A 12952-nucleotide genomic window follows, 5' to 3' on the forward strand; every position below is an offset into this window, starting at 1 on the left:
AAAACTTTTATTGTTACCCGGTAAGGGGTTGCGAGTAGAAGTGGGAGTCCCCGCCCATTCCCCCTCAGCCATCAGCCAGGAGTCCTTGATCCCTGGCGGCGGCTTCGGCTATCCGGACTACTTGTATCTGGATGTCAGCTTCCGAGCTGAGCAACGCTTCCTCCCACTGCTCGGATGCGTTTATAATGAGTGTTCTCTGACCACTTTTATTTGGAGCAGGACCAGATAGTATGCGCCATCACCGCTTACCGGTTTATGGTGCAAAGAGGGGGGCGTGCACGCGCAGCTATAGGCTTCAGGCCGCTACCGATGAAATGCCGGTTGTGCTGGTGGGAAATTTAAACGTCGAAATGATATGGCTCAATGTATATTGTAGGCTGTCCTCCTTAATCGAGTTGTTCGAGTATGGGGTGATGTGCTACACACACAGTAAGATGCCTACGAAGGGAAAGGGAAACGCAAAGCCGCTGTTTGTTGGCGAGAATCGAGCTCAAGGGCTTCCAAGTTTTAAAACGTTGTGGGACAGATGCATGCCGTTCGTTTGGAGGAAGAGCGAGAATTGAAGAAGTGCCGGTGCTAACAGAAGCGCGAACGGGCGCCGAAACAACGGAAAGCTGCTACGACTGCCGTTACCGCCTCAAGTTCCAGCTCATTGAGTAGCGGCGAATCCCTCCCAAATGAACAAAAACTTGCCCGCTTGGAACGCCGGCGTTTGCCAACATCATATGCACCTCTTCAGATTAAGAACCTCTGAAGGAGATTTTCGACCGCATCTGTCACTTCTAAGCATGCACACATGAAGCGTTGCTGGTTTATGCGTGCACAGGTTTGTAGCGGAGAATAGTGGGGGGAGAAGGGGGCGTGGTCGCGCATCTGTAGGTTTCATACCCGGACTGATGGATGACATGTCCGTTGTGCTGGCGCGAGGTTTACACGCGTGCTACCCAATGGGACCTGTCCGGTGTCCTTAGTGGCAGAGCTGATTGGGTTTGTGGGGTACACGAACCGTAGGATACTTACGATGCCGGAGGGACACAAGAACAAGGCTTAATTCCTTCGAAGGTTCATTCAGCTAATTGGCTAGGAAGTGTGCTCAATCGCAAATACCAAACAAACAGATTTTAACAAACAAACGGATTTTGTTTCGTGCACTGCCTGGGCTGCGTCCAGCTTTGCAAGTCATCGTTCTTCGCAGAGTGGAAGGGCACCATTTTTTTTTCTTTAACTTCACCAACGATAATTCATCATCATCGTCAGAGAAAGTAGGCTTTACTGCAGGGCGTATTGGCGTACAACGAAGTCAGTGAGGACACTGAAACTTCGATTTAAAAATGTTTGACGTATCATTGCACATTCGCAGTTTTGCGGGTCATTCGACGTTAGAGAGCTGACCCCCCGCCAGCGCGGTGGAGAGAGGGAAACTCTGAGGGAAAGTGAAACGAATGCCACTCCACGGCCCCGTGCCGCTGGGATCGCCATATTCGATAGCGAAACTAGTCAAAAGTCGCCGACCAGTGCTTGGAGCTGGAACGAAGCCCTTCCTGGTTTCCGACTGTGACCATGCTGTGAAGGTAGACAAAGACGAAGTATTAAAGACATGGAAGACGTGGAAAGACATGGAAGCAGACCGGAGCTAAAGTTGCCGGTACCTCCTGAAGGGCTTCGAGCGACATCTGCAAGGCCGGCGGGCCATTCTGAACAAGGTCAGTACGCTACGCTTCATTTCCACCTTCGCCGTCGCGTTGCAGATTGACAGAAGGGCACCGATTCCGCTGAGAAGCTTTTCCTTTTTTCTGCCTGGAAGATACTCGGGGCAATCTAGTTTCTATTGCGCGACGTTTTTTCCAACTAATCCCGGTTTTTAAACCGTGGTTTGTTGGCTTCTTTTCTGGCCTCGCCATGTAGTTAGTGCGCACGAGTACAAACCAGTTGTGTGGTTGCGCAAAAAAGCTGCAGGCATGCAACCTCACACGCAGAGGCGCACACATATATTATATACAACGCGGCAATAGTTCCCTATAATTCTAAGATGTATTTTCCAGCAATTCCTCAAATTTCGTCAGAGTCATTGCCCTACCGCCCTAAGTAGCTGCAGATATTTGTACTTAAGTTATCTGAAGCGAAACATTACGCCGAATTAAAACTGAATAATTTCAGCCTGTTATTTTGAAATCGCGGGACAGTGATTTGAACTTCTACAAAGAGTCATGTGCAGCTTCCGTCTTATCGCAGTTGCATACAAAGTGATTAATCTAGAGAATATGCAGTGTAATGCAAGGTATGTTCGCACAGGCAGTATTGTGGGCCATATCTTCCTTTGCGCGCAGTTTTAAGTTTACCACGGCGATCTAACAGGTTCGAGAGCCATTAAAACTCTATCGTTCAAAATGCATGGCAGTAACATTTGACCAAGTCTTACAGAAAAACGTTTCGTAGTTCCGGGAACTATTTTTGAGTAATTATTTGCAAGGCGACGTCTTTCTTTATACAAAATAATTTCCTGCAATTGTTTTACTAGGTTCCTGAGCGGTCGTAATTTTGGGCGAGAAAGCGGGGGGTGAAAACTGTGCGCACGCCCATCCGCTCGAAAAGCGCATGCATATTAGGCTACGTCTCAGTATCCCATTTCCAGTATTCTCGGGCCTGTGGCCTTGCACACTTATAGTAGATTGAATTAAAGGGACCGACAACCCATGTTTATGAAGTACAAGCCGTCTAGCTCGTATTTAAGGCAGCGTTTTATATACTGGGATAACCGCCAGGAATTTTTAAATAAACCGGCGGAAATAATATTAATTTTTCTGATGTCTGAAAGGTCGCGCCGTGTAGTCCCTAAACGTGACACTGTCCAAACAACTCTGTCGATGTCAACGCGTGATTCAAAAATTTAAGAAATCGCCGCCAGGGGGCCACCGCAGCTGCACCAGGCTCACATCGGCTCCCGTTTTTCAAACAAGCTTTAGTGCTTTTGTCCAGCGATTTCGTGGAGGATACGGAAATGCCCTTTTGAACGGAGACACACCCCCGGTGACACACCCCTCGAAGCGCATCACGTGATTTGTCGGACCCGCTGTTGGCGACTGCGGGCGCCGACAGCGGTCTCCGCCGCTGCGGCCGAGGCAGCCAAACACGCTGCAACCTCCCATGCATGCGGCGCTGGATCATTTCGGGCAACCAGACTCGTCTCGCGCCCTTCGAAGAGGAACGGTGCGTTCGTCATAAATGAACGCCGCGTTCGCCCTGGCGAACGTCACGTTCGGCCGGCCTCCTCCTGTGAACGTTGCAAGGAACGGAACGGCTTTGAGACGGGGTCGGCAATGCAGCTAAATCAAAGGTTACCCTGGCGAAACCAAGACTCAACGAGACTAAGCCAAGCTTTTGTTATGCATATCCAAGGTTAGCGGAGCTAAGCCGCAGCCATTTTTGCCCTTCTCCATGCGATGTTCTCACAGTTATTCCTTCACATGTGATGTGCGAACTTCCTAATGTTCCATCCCAAGAAAAGGTATGTCCGACAGAAGAAATTGTAGCCGTCGCCGTAATTGCAGCGCCACTCATATACTGCCTCGCAAACTGAACAATTACACGCACGAACGCAGGCCGATTTTCTGTAGCCGTTGGTCTACATGAGAACTGAAATAACTGAGTCCCGTTGCAGTCTTTCGTAAAACGTTTTACGAAAGCTGCGTTTTACCCCGTTTGCTGCCATTTCCCGCATTGCATTGCTGATAATCGTCAGCACGCGAGAACAGTTCCTGGTCGCGAGATTTTGATGCGTTAGCATTAGAATGCTGCTTCGAAAATACCCGTCTTTCCAAAACTTGTTGAGCTAGTTGGTTCATGCTTTTTGGAAATAATAAAAGTGGCGCTAAGCAGACGAAGACCAAGCGCCTGTATGTGGTGTATGTTTCTACTTCGTCTTCGTCTGCTTACCGCCGCTTTTATTATTTTCAATACCCGTCTTTCTGTTTGTGTACGGTCACCTATAGCGCAGAGTCCTTGACAAAGATGGAGCGGTTCCTCTAAGTGTGGACTTCATAGGCCGGCCCGTATACGAGGCGTACATCGCTGTTGCAATTCCGGACAAATGGGGCGCGTTTGGGTAGATGGGTTACTGTCTGCGTTTCTGTTCCGTCCGCTCGGTAGTTAAACGTAACGATGAACCACCGCCTTCTACGAGTAGTTTGAATATTCGTGTACAAGAGCACCAGCAGAAGGAGGAGAAGGGTATGTAGCGAAGATGCACAGCCGAAATGGAAGAGCAACGGCGTTGCGCGATGCCTTTGCAGAAGCGTTCGATCCTAAACCCTGAGTACCTCTGCGCGAATAGATGACGTATTACTATGACATCAATCCTATTAATTATGCTTGTTCCTGTTGCATTTCATGACGGTGTTTATTGCGAACGCCATTAGCAATCAACATGGAAGAAAACTTTATTTCATCGGAAATATTCGCTCCAGGTCCACCGCAAAATAGAGACCGGGGAACCGCTGGGAGCACGACCCATCCGGCGTCCGAAGTAGAGGATGTGCGCCCCGATATCGCTCCACCATGGCGCTTCTACACACTTGTGTTGGGAACCGCTGTAGTGTGCTGCGTGGTCTTGCTTCTGCACCAGGGCTTGGTCTCTGCAATGGACGCCGGCGAAGTTGCAGCACGTGAAGTCGAGGAGCGTTCGACGGTGCCTGCCGAGATGGGCGAAGAGTGGCTGATATTCCATAACTTGGAACCCACAAGGCCGAGGTATGGACGCACCTTATGCGCTAGCTACAAAAACTGGGGCGATGTAAGCGCTTAGGACTAGCCAGTGGTCGCAACAACGCATATTGCTTAACGCAAGTGGAGCAGGTGCCTGGCATTTATTCTCAGCATCACCATCAGGGGTTCATATGTTCCTAAACCACCAATCGGCGCGAAATATTACAGGTCTTTGCTCCCCAGGCGGCACAGAAAGTGTGCCCCAAGACCGGCCCGTCTATGGCCGTTTTCTGGCATGTCCGGCCAGCATCCAGGTTCTGGCAGCCACTGATCATGCGTTGAACGGCCAACATTCGGCAACCAGCGCTTCGGTATTTTTCCGTCCGCCCGTGTACGGACGCACACCGGCAGCTAACCGGCTGCCAGATATTCAGTTCTCTCACGGCTGTCGATGTTGAGAAAGAGAACGGCCGAAGTACGGCCTTAGGGCATCCGTTTTTTCTTCGGGAAGCGGTAACAGGCCGAAGCACGGCTAGCGACCGGCCACAGAATATGCGTATTCTTGCGGCAGTTGGTGTTCGAAAGGAGACCGGCCGGAGCGCGGCTGCCGTGCATTCGTTGTTTCAACGGTAAACCGCGCGTCCGGCGGTAGAATATTCGTTTTCTTCGGGCAACCAGTGTTATGAAGGATACCGGCCGACGTACGGCCCCAGAATATACGTTTTTCATTCGGTTAGCTGTCCTCGGCCTAATTACGGCAAGCGAATGGCCACCCAATATTTGGCAACCGGTGTTCAAGAGGAGACCGGCCTACGTAAGGTATCTGGTTATACGTCATTTTTTCGGCAAACGGCATACAGCCGAACAACGGCACGCGCCTGGGCGCCGAGAATTCATGCACAGACGTGTTTGGAAGGAGACCGACTGGTTTTTTCCTGGGGGCAGAAAAAGCCGTTAGGGAGCCGAACGACGGGGACGCGTTTTTCATCCGCTCCGTGTTTCTACGTTTTAAATGAACGAACATCATTTTTCAAACAGTAATGAGTGTTCTCGGTGAACGGGCAAGGTGCAAGGACTCACTGGACATTAGCAGGGAACCTTTTAGGCCATCGAAATGTCATTTATTGCCACAAGAAGACTGTGCCACACCGACGGGTGAGTTAAGCCTCGCCAGTCATCGCCGCTACGACGCCTCTCCCGCCGGCTTCGTCGACGCATCAGCTCGAGGCTATTCGCCCCCTCAAGAAATGGAGAGCATTGGAGACATCGACCCGGCAGAGATGTCCTATCCGAGATGGAGATGGTTCACCAGAATAACTGGCCTTCAAGGGCGTCGAGCAAGCGGCCACCACGCAGGAGCTAAAAGGCTACCATGTTAAGGACTCCCCACCAAAGAAAAGGCAAGTGCGAGCAAAAGCGCAAGTTATTCTGCTTACAATTAAACTGCGACAAGCAATGTTGCACTATGTTGTTGGTGATAAACGTAGAAGAGACTCGCTCGCGCATTGGTAGGATCAACTTCATGCCCTGCACTATGTTACTTCATGGGATTTTACGACTGCCTATTTAGAAAAAAAACTATTTTAAATTTGCGATAACAACAGAGCCTTGTTACTGACGAAGCCTAGCTGTTAATTTAGTTCCGATGTTTGAAGGTGAGCTTAGCTACTTTTGGGATATGACTCATTTGGTTAAACATAATCGCTAGCATCCTAGCAAACACGGATTTTGTCAGGATTTTCTTGCTCAACGCAGATTGTTGAGTTCACGCACGATTTGGCTCTTGCAATAGATAAGCTTAAAGTGGTTGACTGTATATTCTTGGACTGCAAAAAAGCAAATGATGGTGTTGCATATCTCCTTCTGCGTAGTACATTTCATCCTATGAACTGAATGAATCGGTTTTTGCATTGTTATTACTATTGGCCCTATAGCTTTGTTCAAAAGTACTGTGTAGTTTACCGGACTATAGCGAATGAACGTGATTCCGTATACCTGCAGCTTTATTCGAATTTAATAACATCCTGGTGTGCTGATTCAGAAACGTTTTTGAATGTTAAACAGTGTGTTAACGTGGCACCTTTAAAAGAAAACCTGCATTCCAATTGAATACGTATACCGTAAATTATGCTGCTGTGACAACGGCCGAGGAATATAAATACCTAGGAGTTTATTTAGGGAGTGGTTAGAGGTTGAATAGGCAGGTTCACACCATAAAAGTTACGGCTGCATATGTTTTGGCTTTCTGAGACGAAATTTCAGTGAACCTCCATCTAACTGAAAAGAACAACCGTATTTCACTCATGTGCGCTCAATCTTGGAGTACGCATGTGTTTTCGTGGATCCCTACACCAAAGAGCTGGTTGAAACGCTCGAAAACATACAGAATATGTCAGTGCGATTCGTATTAGGTAATTGTCACCATCAACTTAGCATGAGAGAAATTAAAAGTAAACTTAAATTGCAGGATGTGAAAGATCACAGACGAAACCACAGGTAGAACTTTTTTCGTAACATCTATCATTCGAAAACTGGAGTAGAAGGGGAGAAGTATGTCCAAGCGCCATTCTACATATCGCAAAGTGGGACCGCTAGCTTAAAGCAAATTATTAACTTTCCTTTAAAGGTGACGACTTGCGCGATTCATTTTATTTTACATCAATACTGCAGTGTAATTATCTTCCACGTATGATTGCATTAACTGTTTCTATTGACGATTTTCAGCGCGCTTTGTAGAATAATTTTTTATTTTGTCTCATATTTAATGCTTAGTATTATGTATCTCTCTTGTGTAATGCATGCAAAGGCAAGCAGGCATCAAATAAACAAACAAATAAATAAATAAATAAATAAATAAATAAATAAATAAATAAAACAATGAATAAATAAATGAATATAAATAAATAAATAAATAAACTTCCAGAGGCGCAAGTTTGCCTCCGACGGGTTGAGAACCCTACGGATTCAACCTTGACCAATAAAATATTTATTGCCCTATTTGTTGCAGTATGCAAGGTTTCCTGTATGCATGCTACCATTGCTATGTTATTGGTTTGAAACAAATTATGTAACTCTAATTTTACGCCTTTCCTTGCGTGAACACAGAGGGATACAACTGCAGCCACCTGAAGCAGGGCGTCATTCGCAACGCGTCTAGAATTTTTCGAACGTAGTATGACATTAGAAGTAAATTAAGTTCTTTTGGACTATTAAGTGGTGTGGACCTATACTCATGAAAACAACATTAAAATAGATTGAAAATGAAAGTACCTGTTCGCTCCTTCTTAGGATCAGCCCTGCGCAAGATCATCAGAAAAGTTGATCGAGTAGAAAATGTCTTTGCAAGAAAAATGGGCAAAAACTGGACATACTTTTTTGTGAAGGAGTTATTTTAAATGCTCCTGAGTGTTTTGTTGAGAACCAAAACGCCTCGTAAAGGCATTCACGCCAGTTTTATATGCAGCAAAATTGGTCAAGCAACTGTTATAAAAATAGTTTATGTAGTCATAGCATGAAAGTGTTCCGGAATATTGCCCTAAAAGAAATTGGCTAAAAGCGGCGCAATTTATCTCTCTGAAATTCAACCCACTAAAGTATGCGCCCTCCGCCGCCCGCCCCCCCCCCTCCTCTTTCCCCGTTTATTACAGGTAAGCCGCCCCACAGAGGATATTAGGACCTGGACAATACATCTATTCAAGCTCTACAAAGAACTGAATATTTTCTGTGTTCGGCAGTAAAAGAGGCACAGCAATTAAAGGAACGACAATTTGTGAGCACTGTTTAATAAATGAATTTTGCTGTCAACTGAGGCTGGTAATTAAGCAAGGCTGCGCTGAAAGCTTGACGGCTGGTGGTTGCGCGCGAGCTCACTTTGATGTGGCTGTATTGGACCCAAGATGCTGGGTTTGGGCCGCTTCTGCACTGCGCGAATGAGTCATCTGCTTGCGCGACATGCAGTGACCGGCCTCAGTACAGTTAACGTACTGTGGCTGAACTCCAATGCCCGTAGCACGGCCGTATTTCCGGTAGCTTTAGTCCGGCTGGAGTCGCATCTCGGCTGTAATCCGGCGGCCGTACTTCGGCCGTACACGGGTGGCTTTGGAATGGCCGGAGCCCTACGGCTGGAATCTGGCCGTATGACCGTAAGCCGGTCGACTGGCCGACGGACACTGGCCGTTGGACAGCCATGGGAGTACGGCCGTATACGGCCAAAAGGCCCACATTTGGACATGGGCCGAATATGGCTGCCGGAAAACGGCCGGACAGAAAATCACCGGCCAAAGTACACCGGCCTGTTTTAGGCCGAATAGTCCTGTGCTGCCTGGGTCTCTGCGTCTTCTTAAACAATTGCGGCCGCGAAAGCAGTCCGCATATGTATTCGACGGTATGGTCGGAGAATCACGGAAACAAGGATTTCTAGCCGCACTCGTCTGCGGAAAAAACAGCCATTTGTTGGCATTCTAGGACGGTAACCATGCGCCGCTTATTTGCCGAAAAGAGTACGCCCTCAGCACGCGCAACGCAATCGTGGAACAGGTGGGTCTGCATATTAAAAATAGAAATCACTTGAGCACCTGAGTTTAAGCCCAAGAGCAAGTGTAGTGGCTTGCGGCCAAGAATGCAGGGCAAAGTGACGGAAGCTGTGGCATTGTAAAATATCTATTTTGTAGTATCGCGGTAACGACCACCGAGCGTATGCAGCGGACGACAAAAATGACACAGTTCCAACGTAGAGAAAGCTGAGAGGCGTGATTGATAGAGTGCCTTTGCACGCTGGTCCCGACGTGCACGCGGCTTTCGTAACTTTACGAAAGCCGCATGTATATAGTTACGAAAGTAGTTCTATAGTTCTTTCGGGTATTGTGTGTCTACTTCATCATTTCTTGAGCACAAAGCAAGAAACACGAACATGAAATAGCTTTGAATCCGGTGTTTATTTCGGGATTTGAGCGGCAGACCCTCATGAAAATGGACGTTGAGTTTTAATAGACCCCCTTATGTGTTTCTATAGTCAATAAAAAGTCAATTAAAACTCATCGTTTATAGACTGTGCTCGTTAAAAAGTCAACGAACTTTGTATTGCAAAACCTCAACCAACATTTTATTGCCTTCAAGACATTGAGTTGTAATACACTTCATATTGTGTATGGACCAATAGAGTGAACCAAATCTCCTATCTTAAAAACTGAGGCCAATATAAAATCAGTGAACTTTTTATTGCAAAAATGCAACAGGAATTTTATTGCTTTCACTATATTGAGTTTTAACAAAGTTTGTATTACCTTTCTATAAAGTCGTTTGAACTCCGAATGTGTGGACTGGGGTCATTAGACAGGCAATAAACTTTTATAACGAGCACGCAACAAGAATCTTATTACCTTCATTTTGTTGAGTTTCAATAGACTCTGTATTGCGTTTCTATAGCCCACCCACGGAGGTCTGGTAGCTTATCGGTGCATATATGTGGGGTGCTATAGCGCCGCCTGCCCCGCCTCATAAATCGAGATCGCGAGATGGACGTCCCATCACTTCGTCTTGGGAGCACTTGGGAGCGGTGGCGCCTGGGATGGCAGACATCAGCGCCAGAGAGTTCGAGCCCCAGCAAAGCTCCTCTGTTAAAACTTGCCAGAAAACCTGACTCAGAGGCAACATGATATTACGACTATACTCAATAGGAATTTTATAGAAAGGTAATAGAGATACATTTAATTATAAAACTCATGAGACATTCTGTTCATACCTAGCTCATATGAAACAGGTTGTGATGACTGGGCACAATAAGAATTTTGTAGAAATCTAACTAAGATAAATTTAATAGAAACCCGTCAGAAACTGTATTCAAAGCTGACTGAAACTCAACAGGTTGATACGACCATACTCAATAATAATTTTAAGAAAGCTAATCCAGGCAAATTTATTAAAATCTCAACAAACATTCTATTCAAACTGTATTTACACGCAACACGATGTTACGACTATACTCAATAGGAATTTTATAAAAAATTAATTGCCATAAATTTAATAAAAACCCATCAGAAACTGTATTCAAACCTGATTTCCACGCAACAGGCTGTTGCGACTGTACTCAGTAAGAATTGCATAGAAAACCTGTTGAATATATTTTATAAAAACCCCACAAGAAACTCATAAGAAACTACATTCAGAACCGATAAGGCCTACTGACTTGGCTCTATAGACTCTTGATTGAAACGCGGTGGCCAATTTGTAATGGAAACTCAATAGAAATATTCTATAGAATGTTGGCAAAATGTTTATAGGATTCTTTTGAGCAATATCTATAACAAGTTTATTAAATCTCGGTAAAGATTTTTATGAGGGGAGGAAGTGCTGCCGCCCCTTAGTGATTAGTTGTTATTCTTGGTTTGCGTTTTTTATTGTTGTGTAAAAGTGCATATGCGTATACGAATGCGAATACATTGAAAACACAAAATTCGTTCAGAGTTATGATATAAAGATTAGTTACCGCACATTGAGCATAGCTAAATTATTAACGATCCGTATACGTACGTAAAACGAAAATTGATTATATAAGGCGGGGCTGTAATTTAAAAATTACGCCCATCTTCCCGCGAGGGAACCCTGGTGTGATGCGACGCATCGGGGGTTCAATCGAGTCAAGCACAAAGTAGTCAAGCAAGGTCACATCAAGTGCGAGAGCGAGCGCTTGACTGAACCGCCGCAGCGCGATACCCGCTTTATATTCACAGCGCTTGAAGGAGAGGAGACAATGGAGGAGAGTCGCGCATGCGCGCACTTGCGCGCGCCGGAGCAGTTGTTAATGCAGCGTTACGCAGCGAAGCGCGCCCAAACAAGCGCGCCAGCTGTGGTATGCTAATTAGCCGGAGTGAGAGTGTTGCACACAGCTGTGGGAGAGAAGAACGGAGGAGGGATGCGGACGGACGGCGCGACGACGACGCAGGACTGACATGCCTCAGAGCAAGAGATGCGTCGCATCTAAAAAAAATGGGGCAGCTTCATACTAGTGGCTCGAAGACTGCGCAAACAGCAAATCTGGAGGCACCATCCAGCTTATTCTTGGCTCGGCTAAGTTTATGCTCGGTTTTTGCTTTGCGGCTCGGCGAATTTTTCTGCGCGGTTATGTTTCGATATTCGTGCTAACCTGCAGTGAAATAGCCTACGCTGGTCCTGTGTCTTTCTTCCTTTGAGTCCTGTCTCTAGCTGCGCTGTTTTTACCATGTTTCTTTGCTGGTGAACTTTGTCGCGTGGTAACACCATACATCCGATTCAAAACGCTGCATCGACGCATAAAGTAAAGGTGTATGAAAAGGACGGATTGTCCAGAGCAATGCTATTTATATGTGACAAACGTGTTGTAATCACTGCTACAATGACCAACTCGCTGAAATAATTGCACTGCAGCAGGATTCCGAATTGAATACTTTAGTAAAAAGTAGTGTGCCTAAACTAGCATTCCGTGGTAACATGCGACCAAGCGCTGTAGAAGACAAGAAACTTTTAAGAGCCTCCGAGCACGTGGCCTGCGAGCATCCGAGAAGAAACGTGGTCGAATACGCATTTGTCGATTTCTGCGCATTTGGTTTCTGAAACTCAACTGTGCACTTTGTATTCGTCAGCTTGCTATAGAACAAATAAAGAAGGGAATTCGCGCTTGGTCCCGCTGAGTTAATTTCAGCAATCGACGCCCGGCCTTGATTTCATGCGTCATCTTTGTTTTCCACCACAGCACTAAAAGAATTGTCGCGAATTCGGACGCCAGCAACGCACCCGATAAGCACGCTGTCCAGCTCGACACCGAGTCTACTTCCGGAACCGAGATGCTGCCGAAATTGTTAAAGGGGATTAGAACAGCCGCACTCAGCAACACCACGCAGGTGAACCAAACAAGTGCCAAGGAGGAAGCCTGAACGAGCATCATGGATTCCTTCAAGCTCATTGAAATGATTTTTTTTTGCTTGGAAATTCGAGAATCGACAGAGGCAGACCATTGTATATGCCACAATTCAGCCATAATAAATGTGTGTTAGAAAGGAGCATTTCAGACAAGCCGTCTTCTGCCTTTCAAATACAATAAAAGAGGGATCAGTACCATGACCTGGACAAATGCACTTCTTGCTTGTTTCCACATGACGCATGAAGAAACCAATAAATGGTCGCAAGTACATAAGGGTCAATGCCCACGCATAAAATTGGTAATGCAGCTCTTCAGGACGTCATGTGTATTGGTAGCGGTACGCTAACGCCTGCGTTT

General features: G+C 46.4%; 1 long non-coding RNA gene across 1 annotated transcript; it reads left to right on the forward strand.

Moving 5' to 3' along the window:
* The first annotated feature begins 4471 nt into the window (after positions 1–4471).
* LOC144151906 (uncharacterized) lies at positions 4472–12703 on the forward strand. Its single transcript, XR_013319002.1, has 2 exons — positions 4472–4746; positions 12428–12703. It is a non-coding gene; the product is annotated as an uncharacterized LOC144151906 (long non-coding RNA).
* The last annotated feature ends 249 nt before the right edge of the window (positions 12704–12952 follow it).

Source organism: Haemaphysalis longicornis, unplaced genomic scaffold, assembly GCF_048455015.1.
Source record: "Haemaphysalis longicornis isolate Haplotype H1 unplaced genomic scaffold, Haemaphysalis longicornis Haplotype H1 scaffold_9, whole genome shotgun sequence".
NCBI lineage: Eukaryota > Metazoa > Arthropoda > Arachnida > Ixodida > Ixodidae > Haemaphysalis > Haemaphysalis longicornis.